Source organism: Salvia hispanica, chromosome 4, assembly GCF_029641045.1.
Source record: "Salvia hispanica isolate PSC_SH4W2 chromosome 4, Shi_PSC_v1, whole genome shotgun sequence".
NCBI classification, from domain to species: domain Eukaryota; kingdom Viridiplantae; phylum Streptophyta; class Magnoliopsida; order Lamiales; family Lamiaceae; genus Salvia; species Salvia hispanica.
In genome coordinates, this window is record NC_142695.1 from 32,050,100 (window position 1) to 32,070,175 (window position 20,076).

Genomic DNA, 20,076 nt, shown 5'->3' on the forward strand with positions numbered 1-20,076 from the left:
CCGTCCCAAGATAAGTGACTTGTATTCCTTTTTGGGATGTCCCACTATAAGTGACCTATTTCCATTTTTAGCAAAAAGTCATCTCTCTTACTTTATTCTCCACCTACTTTATTATCTCTTCTCTCCTCTACTTTTCCCTCTCTCATACTTTACTCTCTCCACTTTAACTTATTTAAATACCATTCCTTAAATTCCGTGCCCAAAAGAAGTAGGTCACTTATCTTGGGACACGGAGGGAGTAAATTAAAAATAAAATCAATCAAAAATCCGATAGACCAAATCGTAAGTAATTATACCTTCTGTAAATTTATCGCCAGTGCACAATCTTGGTTTATGTCGGACAACATTTAAGATTAAGAACTCAAATTCTTAAAGTTCAAAACCATAACGATATATAAATTGTTATGAAAAATAAAATAGTTTTGAAAATAAATACTCTCATCATCCCATGCTATTCATACTTTCCTTTTTGGATTGTAAATTAACAATTGAGAAATTAGTGCAATCAAATTAGGTGTTCGGCATCGACGCCTCGTAATTTTACTACTACTATCTATCTTTGTGTTTCCGATAATAACACCACCTCTCTCTCCGCAAGAGCACTCACAACGGAAGGGCCGATCGGCCCTCATCGGCAGGAAAAGAGCCGATCAACCGCCCCTCTATATGGCCGATATGGCGGCTCTGGCCAACTGATATTGGCCGATGACCAACCACCCGTTGCGGGGATCGGGCCGATCATCGGCCAGTCTTCCTTTTTTTTTTTAATTTTCCTGCGAAGAAGTACATAAAGAGAGATAGAGAAGAAGAAGAAATAAAAAGAGGTGGAGGAGAATAGTAGTTAAAGTAGTGTTAGTGGATTGTGTGACCTATATATTATTAAATTGATATAACTTTTCAAAATTGGAATGCACATATTTTTATGGGACAGATGAAAATAGAAAGTGAACAAACGGAGGGAGTATTATTTTTTAGTATTCCTAAATAAATGGATTATAGATAACAAATGACCTAATTTAAGTTTTCATCTAATTAATTAATAAGTTGTCACATCTTTGGAATCGTTTAAAATTTATTTCATGTAATTATTTTTGCATTTAAATAAAAATTTATTTAATTTTATAACATATTAAAATTAGGGTTTATGCTTAAGAGCATCTCCAATGGGGACGGATGACCCTCGCCCTTCCCGACGGACTTCCCAAAAACACCTCCCGCGACGTCATAAGGACCTCCCACAGCACTGCCACGTCATAAGGACTTCCCACTGCACAGTGGCGGACATCCCAAGGACTTCCCGCAATAAAAAAAATTCACAAATTCACCAAATTAAACAATTTACAAAATTAAAATTTAGACACGAATACGGGAAAAATGCAAAGATTTTATATTTTAAAAAAAACATACATATGCGTTGAATCTATATAGTTTGCCGCTACCCGACGGTATGATATGTTTTTGTTTTAGGCCTTCATTTTCCAAGATAATGCATGCGTTTGAGTTTTTAAAAAAATCGTACATATAGAGTTTGCAACGAGCCATATATTTAAGGTTTGCAACGAGCTGTATATTTAGAGTCTGCAACGAGCCGTATATTTAGAGTTTGCAACGAGTCGTATATATAGAGTTTGTAAAAAATTAAAAATCGCATCGGACGTCCGCCGCGGACATCTGTCGGCATGCCACAATGGCGTCCGTCGCGACCGATGGACGTCCCGGCAACACCGCGGATCTCCCGTGTCCGCACTGGACGTCAGTGTCCGCCTCCTTCCCGCGTAATGGCGGACGTCGGGCACGCCGGTCCGACGCCCGCTGGGACATCCGAGGCTGGAGATGCTCTAAATCGAATCAGACAGGTATTTACATTCTTCGTCTTGAAGGAGAGCGGATTTGAAGGTGCGTGCTCTCTTTTGAGAATAATTTTGCTTATACAGTGATTTTTCATTTGTGAATAATCGAATTTGTTTACGAAATAAAATACCAGTAATATATGACAAAGTAAAGGACTGAATGATGTGAGAATTTAGCTTCTGCGATTTCCTATTTTCCTTGGATCAATGACATGCTTACTTGATTCTCTGAATTTTTATTACACTTGTGAGCAATGCCAACATCTCTCTCTGTGAAAAATCGAAGCTCTTTAGCTTGAGCTATTGATATTTCATTCCCCAGCATGAACACCACTGAAGACATGCTTGGTCTGTCGTCTGGACTCTTTTGCACACAAAATAACGCCACGTGAATCGAGCGTAGAGCTTGTTTCGTGTCTAGTGAATCAACTAGAGAAGTATCTAGTAGTTGGCTTGTCTTGTCTTCTGTGTATAGTCTCCACGCCTGTGCAAAATGGGAATTCATTGTCTAGTTAGTTTTATGGTAAATGTGTTAATTCGATTCGACTAGTGAATAACGCGTTTATGCTTACGTGACCGAGAAGGTTAATATCATGATCTTCAAGGCAGAATCCTCTGTTTCTCTTTCCACACACAATTTCTAGCACGAGAACACCGAAGCTGAAAACATCTGATTTGACCGAGAATACCCCGTCTATTGCATATTCTGGTGACATGTATCCGCTACAAAACAAGAAAATTGTGTTATTATGTGAATAAGAATTAGAAGGATCAGTGTTTGTTGATACTTACTATGTTCCAACAACTCTGCGAGTTTTAGCTTCTGTTTCGTTTCCTGCAAAAGTTCTAGCTAGGCCAAAGTCGGATATCTTAGGGTTCATGTCAGCATCTAGCAATATATTGCTGGCTTTGAGGTCTCGATGGATGATTCTCAACCTCGAATCTTGATGAAGATAAAGAATTCCCTTAGCAATTCCGTTGATAATATTGAAGCGTTTTTCCCAGTTGAGTAGCCTACTTTTTGTTTGATCTGTATATATTGTGGAGTTAGTACTGTAATTTGTGTATCAATGTCTATGTGTTGCTATTGAGATGATCGAAGTATAACTAATTATAAATGCATAACTAGAGAACGCGAATTTAGTTCACTATAAGAGTAATTTACTCTTGTAGTGAACTAAATTCGTGTTCTCAGTTATGGATTTAAGTAGTGGTTGCCCTATAGCACTACTCCGTGTTGCTATATTTAAATTGGTCACCAAATATAATCAGGTCGAGGCTACTGTTTGGCATGTTCGTAGATCAACATGTTTTCTTCTCTTTCGATACAGCCTCCTAGAAGCCTCACCAAATTCCAATGCTGAAGTTTAGCAATCAATATCAGTTCGTTCTTCAATTGATCAACTCCTTGTGAAGAGTTTCTGGCCAAGCATTTCACAGCAATTTCCTGTTCATCTTCCAGCATGCCCTACACACACAACTTGTCCATCAAAAATTGGTGTTTATACCACATTCCTTTGAAATATTACAGCCAGTGGTATATGACAACGACAGCAAATAAATGGTTATGTAATTTTTACCTAGTAAAGAGGTCCAAATCCCCCCTCACCAAGCTTGTTAGCCATAGAAAAGTAATTGGTAGCTCTCAAAACTGTAGATAAACTGAACAATGGCAACTCTGCTTCTTTGCCATTGCTTAAATTAAGTGCTCTTGCTAGTGTTCAACATATTGAGAAACATATAGTACTACTTTTATTGATAGAGAGATTTAGTTGAATCACACCAACTTTATACCTTCTTTTCTCCTTTTATTCCTACAAGAAAGTATGATGATAACTAGGCACAAAACTACCCCTGCCACTGATGTGAAACTCGCTATGAAGATTGCTCTTTTCTTCCTTCTAGATCCTGCATTCGAAACAAATAATATAGAGGATGTTGGATATGGGAATCAATAATAGTGCTGCGCCACTTTTATATTTGGAGAGAATATGGATATTGATATATTTCACTAAATAGTGAATATGATATTTTATTGGAAGATTCTTTTTGAATGAATAAAATGGTGGAGATTACATTAGTATTTATAGATACATACATGAGTCTTTCTAAGGGACATGACTCTTCACTAAACTCTTTACTAAGGGACATAACTATTCACTGAGGTACATGACTCTTAATCAATGTGCATAACTCTTCATCAAAGTACATGACTCTTCAAGAAGGTACATATCTCTTCGTTGAGGTTCATGACTGCAAATTACATTTTCAACACCTCCTCGTAATTTGCAATCTTGAGCATATCACGAGACTTCTGAAATTTCTCTACTCAAACTGCTTTAGTAAGGAAATCCGCAAGTTGCTCTTTTGTTCCAATATATTCTAAACCGATTTCTTCTTTGTTCACCTTACTCGGATGAAATGATGACGCAACTCTTAAATGAAACACTTTCTGTAATTTATCACTTGTTGTCATAGGAGAGAAAACTGGATTGCAGTTCTCCATATGAAATTTCTTCAAGAGATCTTCAATGTATTTCTTGTGATATGAGTATTTTTCCTCCAGATTTCTTCACTTGGATTCCAAGAAAATATTTCATGATTCCCAAATATGTCATTTTGAATTCCTCCATCATTCTTTTCTTGAAATCTTCTATCATATGTATGTTAGTACCAATATAGATAAGATCATCTATAAGGCCATATAGAGCTTTCTTCAATTTGTACACCTTGGCTTCTTCTCCTTCAACACAAAAATCTTGAGGTTGTTCATCAAACACCTCTTCTTCTAGCTCTTCCGGCTATTGAGAGTACCCCTTCACCATAAGTCTTGCTTTATGCTTTTGAATGCTTCCATCTTCTTGATATTTTGTTTTATAGAACCATTTCATTCCATTGACATCTTTATGTATTGGTTTATTGACCAACTCCCAAGTGTTGTTCTTGTCTATCATGGCAATTTCTTCCTCCATTGCTTTTCTCCAAATCTTTTTGCTATTTGCAACTTCAAAATTTTCAGGCTCTCTAGTATAAGGAGCAAATTCAGATACTTCATATATTTCTCGTAATGAACGAGTCTTTCTTATTGGAGATTCTGGACTTGAATCTGCAACATGATTAGGAGGACTTTGTGGAGTAGGATTTGGACTTTGAGGTGGAGGAACGCCATAATCTTCTTCATCGTCTACATTTGATGATTCATAATCATCTAGGGATAGATGCTCGACTGATTCGTCTTCCCAGTTCCATGATGTTGTTTCATCAAGGATCATATTTTTTCTCATGTGACTGCTGCAATTGCCGTCCATGTACAATGTTTCTTGTGATTGATGTTCAGGAATCATACAAGAGAAGAGTTGTTCACCTTCATCTTTAGAAAAACGTACTTCATTTTGCTTCCACTCTTTCTTTCGATGGTAGCATTCCCTTTGCGAATGATTTGAATTCTCGCAATTTTTGCACTTGAAATAACACTCGTTTGTGTTATGATTAGTCTTTTTGCAAATTTAGCAATAAAGATCTGAATTTCTCGATTGATCTCCTCCTCTTCCTTGAAACGGTCTACCGTTATTTTGAAATGTTTGTCCTCCGAATTTTCCTTTGCTTTGTTGTTTTGGGTTCGAAAAATTCCTTCTCCATGCACTTGAAGAGAGCATGTAAGATCATGCAGAGTATAAGTTGATAAATCCTTAGACTCTTCAATAGCGGCCACAATGTAATCATATTTTGGTGGTAGACTTCGAAGGACTTTTTGAACAATTTTCTTTTCTTCAATTACTTCTCCAAGACTTCTAATTTGATTCACGATCTCGGCGACTCGGGTAAGATAGATTTGTATGGTTTCAACATCTTTCTTTGATAAATTATCAAACTCTCTCCAAAGAGATTGTAGTTTGATGGAAGTTACCTTGCCGTTGCCATGAAATCCTTCCTTCAATATATTCCAAGCTTCTTTGGATCGTTTGATACCATGAATTCTTGGATATATGGATTTACTTAGCCCTTGTTGAATAAATCTCAAGGCACTTGCATTTCTTTTCACATTTTTCTTGAAGTCAATTTGTTGAATTTGGCTCCATTCCTCTCCATTAGTTTGTTGTTGTGGTGGTTCTTCAAATCCATCTTCCACAATATCCCATAGATCTTGAGACAAAAATATAGTCTCCATTTGATTACTCCAATAATCGAAGTGTTCTCCTTCGAAGATGGGAACTTGATTTGGAGCATAAGAAAACATGGAAATGTTTGATGCCATGTCAATACAAGGCTCTAGATACCACTTTGTTGGATATGGGAATCAATAATAGTGCTGCGACACTTTTATATTTGGAGAGAATATGGATATTGATATATTTCACTAAATAGTGAATATGATAATTTTATTAGATGATTCTTTTTGCATGAATAAAATGGTGGAGATTACATTGCTATTTATAGATACATACATGTGTCTTTCTAAGGGACATGACTCTTCACTAAACTCTTTACTAAGGGACATAACTATTCACTAAGGCACATGACTCTTAATCAATGTGCATAACTCTTCATCAAAGTACATGACTCTTCAAGAAGGTACATGTCTCTTCGTTGAGGTTCATGACTGCAAATTACATTTTCAACAGAGGATTGTACACTGATTCTAATGCATCCATATATATTTCACTGAGCACTAGATAACTTTCTTAAATTGAAAACTTAGAACTATGTCAACAACCTACATTATTGTTGGAAATAAATCAAGAAGATATGCAGAGATTATGGAATTGATATGAAATTAAATGTAATTATTCTTTTCCTGATTTATAGCTAGGGTAAATCTTACCATATGTAATTAACCCTAAGCTTATTTAGGCTTGTACTCCCCTTCATATTACACAAGTTGAATGAATATATGATACCAATATTCAACATGGCTTCAGAGCAGGATAATCAGAGGCTCAGAATATAATTCATCACAGCCAAAAATATACCTTGTCCCGACCAGAAGGCGACGGACAACCGGACCTGCAGAATGTCAGGGGAAGAAGAAGACGTTAAACCCAGCGATACCAGACTTAAAGCAAGTAAGAATGTTACAGTAGCATTCAAACTAAATGGAAGGAACTATCCACTATGGGCTCGGCTTATGCGAGTCGCCATCGGATGCAAACGGGCGTTGAGGCACATCACTGGAGTGTCGGCGCCCCCAGATTCAACAGATAAGGAGTATCTGGAATGGGAGGAGACCGATCTACTTTTATTCTCATGGATCGTACACAATATGGAGATTGATATTGTCGGAGACTTTGCACATCACCAAAGTGCGAAGGCAATCTGGGAGAGCTTGGCCGTGACGTACCAGAGTACGTCAGATCCGTATCTGATCTATGACTTGGAGGACAAAGTCAGTCGGATTGTTCAAGGGGACATGGATCTGGAAACCTACTGGAGAACCTTGCATGGTGTGTGGGTCGAGATCGACCGCTGCCAAGGCAAACCCATTACCTGTTGCGACAAAGGAGTATGTCAGTATCGAGATATCACCAATCAACGGAGACTATAGAAGTTTCTAGCTGGATTAAACCCTCAATATGAGGGAATCAGAAGAGACATTCTCAAGGAGAGCCCGACGCCTCCGGTCGACGTCGCGTACGGCTGGGTGAAATGGGAGGCCACACGGCTGAAAATCATGTCGGCGGCGAACCCCAACCAAACCGTCGCAACGAACGGAGATCAGCCATCGGGCGGAGTGGGCTCTGGATTTGGAGCCCGAAACACACGCCTTTCCTCTCAGTCAACGCCGCCACGTCCCGGACAGCAGGCACCACCCTCCGCCGCCGCCAACAACCGCCGCGGTGGAAATAAGCCCGACAAGACCAAGCTTTGGTGTTCTCACTGTGGGATGAACAAGCACACCCGAGAAACCTGCTTCAAAATTGTTGGTTTTCCGGATTGGTGGGAGGAGAGTCAGAAAGGGAAGGCCAAATTAGCCATCGGAGTTGAGAAGAACGGAGCTGAGGGAGAGACCCCTCACGGCAGCGTCGGTGGCAGATGGAGTGAGGAGATGGGGAAGGCTGCATTCGCCGGCAGAATCGGAGGAGGGAGTAGCAGCGGCGCCTTCACTGAAGGAGGTAATGGGCTAGGGTTTGCAAAACCCAGCCCAATTTATACTTTATTACATGGTCCCTCTAATTTCCGAAAATTGCAGCATATACCCCATGCCTTACAATCTGACCACTATACTCTGCATAATTCGAAAAATGACCCCGTATCATGTGATAGTATTTTTATTAGTCCCAATAGTTTTGAAATTCTGCACAAGTTACCTATTGCTTGTACTGTAAAACATAGACCTAGTGATAAGGAGAAAAGATGGATTTTTGATTGTGGGGCAACAGATACGATGACACATGATAGAAGTGATTTTGTAAATTTTAGTGATACTATGAAAAGTCATATACAGACTGCAGATGGGGAATTAACATTAGTGGAGGGGAGTGGGACAATTGAGATCTCACCTACATTAAAATTGTCGAATTGTCTCTATGTTCCCAAGCTGTCACATAAGTTGATGTCAATTAGCCACGTGACGAAGGAATTAAATTGTACACTATTAATGCATCCTAATTTCTGTGTATTACAGGATATCAGGACGAGGAGGATAATTGGGTGTGGCACTGAGCGTCAAGGCCTCTACTATGTTGATGAGATGGCTCACCAAGGCAGTGCCGCCATGCTAGCTCACGGATCTGCGACTCGAGAAGCTTGGTTGTGGCATAGACGTTTTGGTCACCCATCTCATGGTTATTTTAAGTTAATTTTTCCTCATTTTTCTCATCTTAAGGATATTAATTGCGAATCTTGTGTTTTGGCGAAAAGCCACAAACAATCTTTTAAGTCTACTGAAACTCGTGTTAAAAGTTTGTTTTCTTTGGTGCATGCTGATGTTTGGGGCCCTGCGTCCGTTACTGGTGATCATGGTTTTAAATATTTCTTACTTTTTGTGGATGATTGTTCAAGGATGACATGGGTATATTTTTTGAAAAATAAATCCGAAGTTTGTCAAAGTGCTTAGGTCTGACAATGGGAGGGAGTTTGTCAATCGGGAGATGTCAAATTTTTTCAAAGATAAAGGGTTAGTTCATCAAACCTCTTGTCCTTATACCCCCGAACAAAACGGAGTTGCTGAAAGAAAAAATAGGATCATTCTAGAAATCAATCGTGCCTTATTTTTCGACTCAAAAGTCCCAAAATTTTTATGGCCTGAGGCAGTTGCTACATCAGTTTATTTGGTGAATCGTCTCCCTACAAAAATATTGAGTATGAGAACTCCACTCCAACTTTTATCTTCTCTAGCCAAAGTACTTGAGCCTCTTACACTACCACTTAAAGTCTTTGGGTGTTCTGTGTATGTTCATGTTCCTAAACACGAAAGAACAAAATTTTCCGCTTGCGCCATAAAATGTGTTTTTTTGGGGTATGGAATCAATAAAAAGGGTTATCGGTACTTTGATCCCTCGTCTAGGAAGATAATAACCACTATGAATTGTAATTTTTTGGAGTGTGAATATTATTACACCAGCCTTAGTGGTCAGGGGGAGAGTAGAACTGTCAATAGGTCAAGTGGACCCCTAAGCTGGTTTGTGTCACTTCCAAGAAACTCTGCCGTGGAACCAACGGAGACAGTTAGTACTGCCGCCGAGCCTGTCTTGTCGGCAGCAGAGCCTCCTCAATCGCATTCGCTTGATAGTCCTCCTCCAATGATATCTGAGGTAATTCCTGAAACGGGCATCAATAGTACGATTATTCCTAATGACTCTGCCACAGAACCGAAGGAGAATGCTGCGATTGATGGGGATACTGGGCAATATATACTCCCAAATAGGCTTACAAGAGGTGTTCCACCAAAGAGATACAGTCCAGAGCGTGTCTCGAAGAGGATTAGATATTCAGTGGCAAATTTGGCTAAAGCTAATTTGACAGAAATGGCAAGGGCATTCTCGGCTGCCCTTTATGATGAAGAAGAGCTTCCCAGATCTGTAGAGGAAGCAATGGGAATTCCACATTGGAGGGAGGCAATGGTTGTAGAAATGAAGGCACTAGTGAAAAACAAGACATGGAAAGTATGTCTGAGACCCGAGGGATCGAGATTAGTGGGATGTCGCTGGGTGTTCACAATCAAGAGAAGGCCAGATGGATCGATTGAACGCTAGAAAGCGAGGTTGGTAGCAAAGGGTTACACACAAACCTATGGAGTTGATTATGCAGAGACCTTCTCACCAGTGGTAAAGATGAGCACTATCCGCGTACTATTCTCTATTGCTGCAACAAAGATTATGCCACTGCATCTGTATACTCGCAGCATCTGTAACCGTATACGCTATCCCACCAGTGGTAAAGATGAGCACTATCCGCGTACTATTCTCTATTGCTGCAACAAAAATTTGGCCACTGCATCAGTTTGATGTGACTAACGCCTTCTTACACGGCGAGATGACCAAACCAATCTATATGGAGGCCCCACCAGGATTTGATGGAGGGTTCAAGGAATGAGAGGTTTGTAAACCTAAAAAGACGCTCTATGGTTTAAAGCAGTCACCAAGGGCATGGTTTGGGCGATTTACTGAGGTAATGAAGAAATACGGGTACAACCAGAGTAATATTACTCAGATCACACCCTATTTCTCAAGAAGAGAGGAGAAAAGATCACATGTCTGAACATTTATGTAGATGATATGATTCTCACTGGAGATGATGAAGAAGAAATAAATCAGTTGAAGAAAAATCTTTTTACCGAGTTTGAGATGAAAGACTTGGGTCTACTGAAATATTTTCTGGGAATTGAAGTAATGCGATAAAAAAAGGGAATATTTATAAGCCAGAGGAAGTATGTTTTGGATCTCTTGGCAGAAACCGGGATGCTGGACTGTAAGCCTGCAGAGACTCCAATGATACAGAATCACAGCCTTCGACTGACAGAAGGAGCTGAACTTACACACCAGACTAGATACCAACGTCTCGTGGGTAAGCTTATCTACCTTTCTCATACTAGGCCAGACATTGCCTATGCAGTGGGGGTAGTTAGTCAATTCATGCATAAGCCTCAAGTCGATCACTGGGAAGCGGCCTTGAGAATTGTGCGGTACCTAAAGGGGACCCCAGGGCATGGAGTTTTGTTCGAGAATAATGGGAACTTGGAAGTACATGGGTTCACTGATGCAGATTGGGCTGGGAACCCAAATGATCGGAAGTCGACTGCAGGATATTTCACCTTTGTGGGGGGAAATCTTGTAACTTGGTGGAGTAAAAAACAAAAGGTGGTAGCTCTGTCGAGTGTTGAAGCGGAGTTTCATGGAATTAAGAGTGGATTGACGGAAATTCTCTGGCTGAAGAAGTTGATGACAGAACTTGGATTGATGTCTAAAGAGCCGTGCAGACTCTTTTGTGACAACAAAGCAGCGATCGGTATATCTGAAAATCCAGTGCAACACGATCGAACAAAGCATGTTGAAGTAGACCGCCACTTCATCAAGGAAAACATAGAAGCAAAAGTGATACACCTTCCCTTTGTTCGGTCAGAAGATCAGTGAGCAGATATTCTCACTAAAGCAGTAGATTCAAGAAGCTTCCATGAAGTATTGAGCAAGTTAAAAATGGGTGATCTCATTGTTTAACTTGGGGGGGAGTGTTGGAAATAAATCAAGAAGATATGCAGAGATTATGGAATTGATATGAAATTAATTGTAATTATTCTTTTCCTGATTTATAGCTAGGGTAAATTTTACCATATGTAATTAACCCTAAGCCTATTTATGCGTGTACTCCCCTTCATATTACACAAGTTGAATGAATATATAATACCAATATTCAACAATTATGGATGTCAACACGAAGATATTTGTATGTCAACTAAATGTAGTTGACATATGTATGTCTTCTGTTGAAATATACATATGTCAACTTTATTTACTTGGCATACAATATCTTCGTGTTGACATCCATAATGTAGGTTGTTGACATAGTTCTCAGTTACTGATTTAAGAATATTATCAATCTAACAACAGGACCGTATTTCACCTGATTCGAAGGAAGACACTCTGATGTAAAGATCTTGTCCAAGTGCAGATATAGTTCTGATGTCAAGCAAGACCCCATAATAGAACAGGCATCCACCTCCCTCTTTGCTGATATTCAGCCGCGCATACGCCACACACGAACAGTTCCTCGAGCATAATACCTCACACTCATGAAGGCTAATCCTCCCACCAATGACCGACGAGTTTCTGGAGTCGGGCATTTTCAGTCGAGAATACTTCAAGAACACATCATCCCGGCAGTTGAGTTGCGGAACCCTCCTAACACATCCACCTGACCAATCCGTTCGACTCTAGCTCCCCTGATCCTTGGGCTCAAATTTGTCGAGGCATTGACACGGGGGGATTCTGCAACGTTGCAACTGCCATATGCACCGCACTTATTGTAGTCGTCACAGATGTCAATCGGAAATCTATAGTAGATCCTCCATGCTTGATTTCCTTCATTCCAAGTCCAGCGGACTCCGTTGCCATCCGGATACAATGTGAGCCTAGTAACTACAGATGACTGCACGACATATTCCGAATGCATTACTCGGTTACTGTTCATCTCTATTGTAACCCTGATACTCGCAGCATCTGTAACCGTATACGCTATCCCACTAAACTGGACCCCGTTCCATGGCCCGTATCTGTATCTGACGCCTCTGCCTCCTTCAGTGAATATCTGTGGATATCCAGACAGGTCCATGTGTGTTCTAAACTTACAAGGAGCAGGATCATCGTCACTCCACCATGATGACATGTAACGCTCCTCCCCTCGGATCAGATCCGATCCCATTTTCATGCCAGGTATATATGTGTCGGTTGGATGATCGAAGCTATGCCACAGGAAATTCTCCGGCCTATCATCATCATCATCTGCATCCTTGACAACAAGATTCCCCGAATCTAGCAACTGTGCGGTTGGATTCTGCACGGTTCGTGATGCGTTGGTTGACCATATTAGGCCGTTGGTTTCGTTGACAAGACACAGAGTTCCTGCCTCGGTCAGTGTTAAGACGCCGGTTTTATTCGTGAGTGGAGCTCCTCTGTTGGCAACCCAAACCACGGTCTGGTTTGGTATGTTGTTGTACCATATGCCCAAATACCAGTTCCTACTATTCCCCGGGCTGAAGAAGCCGAGCGCGAACATTCCGCCTGATGAAACCAGTGTTTCTTCATCTCTAATGCTCTCAGAAATGTTGATGGAATCATTTGCAGCATGCAAAATGGTATGGATAAACAAAATGGCTAAAAAGGATTTCCAAATTTCTTTCATCTTAGTACTTCAATGTTTTGGCTGGTTCAGCAAGGATCTTAGCTTCAGAAGTAAGTGGAATAGGAGCTTTATAATGAAGAGTGTGTTTAAAGTGGACTTGCACTCATATGTTACTGCTTTTTCTATTTGCAGTTTTGGAAATTTCTTGTGTAGTCATTCAGTAGTTTAAATTTGATTAGAGTTGGCCAATCATTTTTGTCAAACATTGAATTCCACTTGTCAATCAGTTTAATAATTAAAATGTTAATCACATGACTAAAATCCCTTATTAATAAGAAGAAATTAGACCAAAGTGTTAGAAAAGGGGGAAGTTTGAATTTCATATTTATATGTTCGTAACTTGTCGAGTTGGGCAAGTTTATGATTGTTAAATTAGCTTATAGTCTAATATAAGTGGGACCTATGAGGATAAAGTTATTTGTTTGTTTAGAGGTATGAGGAAATCTGATAGTGTTGAATTTCGGTTTTCAACTCATAGCGAATGTCCAATGAGCTCAGACTGAACTAGTACTCCCTCATTCCACAGTAAGAATCACATTTTATCATTTCACTCAGTACGTCCCAAATAATAGTTACATTTTACTTTTACCTTCTCTAAATACTTCACTCATATTCCAATATAAAAGAAGTGGACTACATATTTCACTAACTATTCTAACTCACCATTCTTACCATTTCTTAAAACTTACGTTACACCAAATATGACTCTTATTGTAGGAAGGATAAAATATTTCCCAAAATCCTCTACTGTTTAGGACTGTGTTTCGTAGGTGTGATATAATAGTAGGATAATAAGAATTAATCCATCCATTTCTATTTATTTGTATTGCGGACAGTTCACAGGGATTCGGATTAGGTAGAATATGAAACACCCTTTTTCCCATATTATTCGCATTTTCTATTTCAGTCCGTCCTAAAATACTTACACTATTTATATTTTAAGTAAGAATTAGGATATTTAATTAATACTCCATTTGTCTCATAAAAATATGCGCACTTTCCATTTCCGTCCTTTCCATAAATAACAGATATTTCTATATATGAAAAAGTTGTCACCAACGCATTACTCATAAACATCATTTTATTTACCACTTATATCAATATGGTCAACCATTATAAGTTATAACTTAGTAAACAATAATAATGTGAGTCTCTATTCACAACACTACTCTAACTACTCTTCTCATAATCTCTCTTACTTACCAATTGTGCATTATTCTCGTGACATTTGAAATGCCCATATTTTAATGGGACGGGGGGAGTATATTAAAGTTAATTAAGTATTTACTTATTAAATGATTTTTCATTACACTTAATATACTCCCTCCGTCCCAAGGAAGATGACCACTTCCTTCGGAGGCATAAGAATTTATGCAACTTTATTTTGTGTGTGAAGTGGAGAAAGTAAAGTAAGAGATAGAGAATAAAGTAGACAGAAAGGTATTTCCAATATTAGTAATGTGTCATCTTGGTTGGGACATACAAAAAAGGAAAGTGGGTCATCTTCAATGGGACAAGGGAAGTACTAATTTTACTACACTAAAAAATCAATTCCAAATTTACGACCTAAAATGAAAAGTGCGAGTAACATGGTATGGATAGAAATGCCCAAGGTTCCAGAACCGCTGGTTCGCGGTTATGGTTTGAAAATCGCCGATCCCGGTTGATAAGTCGTATTCTAAGCCTTGGTTACTGGTCAGTATATCGTGAAATGCATGTATTATCTGCAAAACAGTTGCTTAAGTGTGCAGGATTAAAGGATCCAAGTCAGTAGGAGACGATTCAAGTGACGCAAGTGAAAAGGGCGCCAGAAGGGTGCGATACTGACTAGGATGCATGCCAGAGAAAAGGCTCGAGATGGAGAAGGAGGATAGCTGGGATGATCATTGACAAGGGCAAAAAGGTCAAAACACGGGAGAAGTCTACCCTAAAAGCAAGGGCAAGCCTCCCTATAAAAGAAGCCACTTGGAGAGAGAGAAAAGGGCGGACAATCATACTTAGAGTTGGTTCCTTAGAGTTCGGTTAGAAGTTCTCGGTTCTCAACACACTTAGTAGAATTCTCTCTAGAAGATCAGTCCTTCAGCATTATCCTACCCCTCGTTCCTCGCCACAGCCATGGTCACTTGACGTCGAGCTTGCCGGAGAAATCATCAGTCCGCCGTTCCAGCCAGTCATCGTAGCAATGTAGTAGTATCATCGCCCGGAGTGGCACAAACAATCTTAATCGCTTTCCTAGTTTAAAGTTTACTTGTTTTCATCGTTGGTTATTTGCAAACACTCATCGCTGTTGCTCTTTTGAAGTACTTTGTTATTTTCAAACATTTACATTATGAAGTTCCTATTTCGCATGTCACTTTGGTTCGAGTTTGCTTCATTCTGCCTAGGAAAGTTAGATTTAGTTATTGCTTTCAATTTCTAAGTATTTCTTGTCGGGAGTTGTTGATTCAAAGTTGTAGCTATGTTTAGTCAAGTTTTCGTGCATGAGTTTCTTTTCTGCGCCGTGATTACCACCTTGCATGCCAGTCAGTAGAAGTAAAGTTGCAGTTTCACTGTTTAATTTAAGTTTGGGCATTTAAATCGATGGATCTTGAGTTTGAATTTGTGAATCTGAAGTTCAGTCATGGTGTTTGTGTTTATCAACTTTAGTTTGAACCACTTTACTTTTAAGTTACTTTTGCTTTTGTTCCCTACTTTTCAGATGTACTGTCCAGACCTGTCAGAGAACCACCTAGCCACCAAATATGCCTTGTAGTCTAAATTTCCCCTTTTAGTAACTGTCTACTTTTCATATGCCTCTGAGACACATTGTCCCCTATTTTCATGAACACTCCCACATGTCTGTTATTTTCACGCCTACTAGTCAGTAGAGTACCACCTTTATTTCTTGTCTAGGTAAAATCTCAACCCAAGCGTGGTAGCTAACCAAAACACCCAGGAAAGTCACCGCAGTTATCAAAACGTGTCCATCCTCGTGGGAATCGACCCTTACCTCCATTATACTAATCAGTAGAAGTGGGTTGAGGAAACTTGTTTGAAGCCAGGTCCCGGTTATCGTACCAACGACTCAGCTGGGTCGGGAATCTCTTCCTGATCAGTTGAATACACTCCAAATTACATACGAAAACCATCACAACACTTGAGAGAGTGGGGGAGACCTCCGGGCTGTCACCGGTTTCAATTCTAAACCAGAGATTTTTCTGTTGTTTTTCGCGGTTCCGGTTCGGTTTCACAGTTTTTAGGTGGTTTTTCGTGGTTCCGATTGGAACCACCCTAACTGAAAGTTGCCGGTTCTAGCACGATTTCGGTCCCAAATTTTTGAAAACCTGAAACAGCCCACCCTTCCAAAAGTGGCGATTTCGGTTTCATTTAAATGTCACGGTTCCAGTTTGGAACCGTAAACGTCGATTGCAGTTTCGCGGTTAACCATAAAGGTGCCCACAGTTAAGGAACCGGCGGTTACGGTTTTGGAAATTGTTGATCGGAACCGAATTGAGAGGGTGTTTGGCGGTTACGGTTCCGGTTCCAAAATCGCCGTTTTCGGTTTCGGTTCAGAATCGATGGTTTTCCGACGATTTTTTTACGATTTTTCACGGTTCCGAACTGTTGGTTTTTTTGTAGTTTTTTGCGGTTCCGGTTTGGAACCGCCCGGAACCGGCAGTTCCACACACACAACACACGCACACGATCACAACACCACACATGTGCACGCCGACCGAGGCGTGCACACACACACACACGATCACGCACACACACACACTCACACATCCATAAATCCCAAAAATTCACCGATTAATTTCCCCTTCACTCAATCTATATGCATGTGGACTCAAGAACACCGATTAATCGGTAGAAGAAGAGGAGATCAATAATTAAAGTACCTTTTCCAAAAGAACGAACGGTAGAAACAAGTTATAGCCTTGATTCTTCAATAAAATCTTGAACTTCAACTTGGATTCTTCTCAATTGATGAAGAAATCTTGAAGAAAACTTGAAGAAAATTAGGAGAGAGTGGGGAGAGAGTGAGAGACGGTTTTTGATAGTGGGGAGGTGGCGTGATTTTATGATCTAGGGTTTTGGTCTTCTCTCTTATTTATAGAGTGCCAAAATAATATCCAATAATTAAATAAATCAAGATTTGGAAGATTTGTTGGTTGGATGTTGGCGTGAAGTAGAGAGAAATAAGGGGGATTCGAAAATTATAGGCTATTTAATTAGCCTATAATCAAATTCAAATATTTCACGGAGTAGAATAATATATCACGGAGCAAGAAAAGTAATAATATTCTTCCCCAATTAAATGGAAAGTGGCGTGTAAATCAATTCCTCAAAAGGGGTTTAATATTAATCCTAATTTAATTAGGATACGGTAAGATCTCCTTAGATTTGTCAAGATATGCTAGGATATTCTAGCATATTTATATTTATTCATGGAATAGAATAAATAAGGGATCAAATAAATAAATAATCCATTCTCCCACAATATATGAGATTTTCAAAAATCTCATAGAAAATCAAAGGTGGAGTTTTCGAAAATTTCGTCAACAAATAAGGAATATTCGGACTTTGGATTTAATTTGGATAATTATCCCAAACCAATAATTAAATCCAAGAAAAATATAATTCCTTCTCCAAATAATAATAAGAGGGATCGAATAATTCCACATGATTTAATAATGCTCCTATTTAATTCTCACTCATCCCTTAGGAAAATATTCCACCACAATTATATTACTCCGCATCAAATATTCATCAATCAAATCAATCATTTCTTCACTTCCTCTTCTTTTTCTCAACGCATTGACCTTTCAACGGCCACGTCATATTTTCCACATCTTTGACTATTCAATAGCCACGTCATATTTTCCACATTTTTGACTATTCAACTCAATCTCCATTCTCATACGCAATTAGGTCACAAAGACACCATGCAATTAATTACTCATCAAATAATTCACATATCATAGCATTTAAGGCATTTAATGCAAAAATTTTATAACCCGAAAATTAGGGTTTGAAAAAGTGGGGCGTTACATTCCACCACCCTTAAAAGAAATTTCGTCCCGAAATTTGGTGCCTCATGGAAAAAGTTCTGGGTTCAGTTCCATCATCTTGTCTTCAAGCTCCCACGTGGCTTCTTCATATTCGTGGTTCCTCCATAGTACTTTCACACTAGCAATGGATTTATTTCTCAAATTCTGAACCTTTCGGTCCAAGATCATTTGGGGTCTCTCTTCATAGCTCAAGTCGGAGTTCAAGGCGACTTCTTCGTAGTGAATCACATGCTTCGGATCGAACACATATTTTCGCAACTGCGATACGTGAAAGACGTTGTGCACGTTTCCAAGACTTGGCGGTAGCGCCAATCGATAGGCTACGGGTCCTATTCCTTCTAGAATTTCATAAGGCCCAATAAAACGTGGTTTCAATTTTCCTTTAATGCCAAAACGTGTTATCCCTTTCGACGGGGACACTTTAAGAAAAACTTTATCACCGACTTGAAATTGTAAGTCAGTTCGTCGGACGTCAGCGTATGTCTTTTGTCTGTCCTGGGCTTCCTTTATTCTCACACGAATTTGTCGAACGACTTCGACCATTTCTTCGACCGCATCGGGTGCTAGCACCCGTCGCTCTCCAACTTCATCCCAGTAGAGCGGCGATCTACATTTTCTTTCGTATAAGGCTTCACATGGCGCCATGTTGATTGTTGCTTGGAAGCTGTTATTGTAAGCAAATTCGATTAACGGTAGTGCGGTCTCCCAACTTCCGCCTCGGTCGAGCACTACGGCTCGTAGCATATCCTCGAGAGTTTGTATCGTCCTCTCGGATTGTCCATCGGACTGCGGGTGAAACGTCGTGCTAAAGTTCAATCTTGTTCCAATCTCGCGCTGTAGACTAATCCAAAATTTCGATGTGAACTTCGGGTCACGATCGGACATAATTGTCACTGGGACTCCGTGCAATCGCACGATCTCCTTTATGTAGATTCGAGCCAGATTGCTCGATCCATGGGTTACCGGAATTGGTATGAAATGCGCACTCTTGGTAAGGCGATCTATAATCACCCAAATTGCGGTGTTCCCATTTAGGGTCTTTGGCAAGGCCGTCACAAAATCCATGGCGATGTGCTCCCATTTCCACTCGGGTATCTCTAATGGTTGTAATTTTCCATGTGGTCGTTGATGTAATGCCTTCACCTGTTGGCAGGCTAAGCAACGTTCTACAAATGCTGCGATATCTCTCTTCATGCCATTCCACCAAAAGGACTTTTTCAAGTCTTGGTACATCTTCATGCTTCCAGGGTGAGCAATGTATGGAGTTTCATGAGCGAAGCTCATGATCTCGTTCTTAAGTTCTTCGTTGTTTGGCACGCACAACCTTCCTTCAAAGGTGAGGGCGTTGTCGGACTCCTCACTAAATTTTCCGGATTCACCGGTTCTTACTTCAATACGGATTTCCTCTAGTTCTGCATCCATCCGTTGCGCTGCAACGATTCTCATTTTCAGATATGGTTTAACCACCAAAGTGGCAATTCGCTCTTCCGCTGTTTCAGGTGCTCTTATCACTTCTAATCGCATTTTGCTAAATTCTCGTATCAAGCTTTCTTCTTCCGTCGCAAAGGTAGCTATTTGCGAATGATCTCTACGGCTCAAAGCATCTGCCACTACATTTGCTTTGCCGGGGTGGTAGTTGATGTCACAATCGTAGTCCTTCACTAGTTCGAGCCATCTTCGTTGTCGCATATTCAAGTCTCTCTGCTCGAAGAAATACTTTAAGCTCTTGTGGTCCGTAAAGATTTCACATCTAACTCCGTAGAGATGATGCCTCCAAATCTTTAGGGCATGTACCACTGCTGCTAACTCCAAATCGTGCGTTGGGTAATTCAACTCGTGTG

The 20,076-nt window shown here is 39.9% G+C and overlaps 1 pseudogene; it reads right to left on the reverse strand.

Annotated features, from left to right (window-relative positions):
* Nucleotides 1-2,040: 2,040 nt before the first annotated feature.
* On the reverse strand, nt 2,041-13,184 carry LOC125194993 (G-type lectin S-receptor-like serine/threonine-protein kinase At4g27290; annotated as a pseudogene).
* Nucleotides 13,185-20,076: the final 6,892 nt, after the last annotated feature.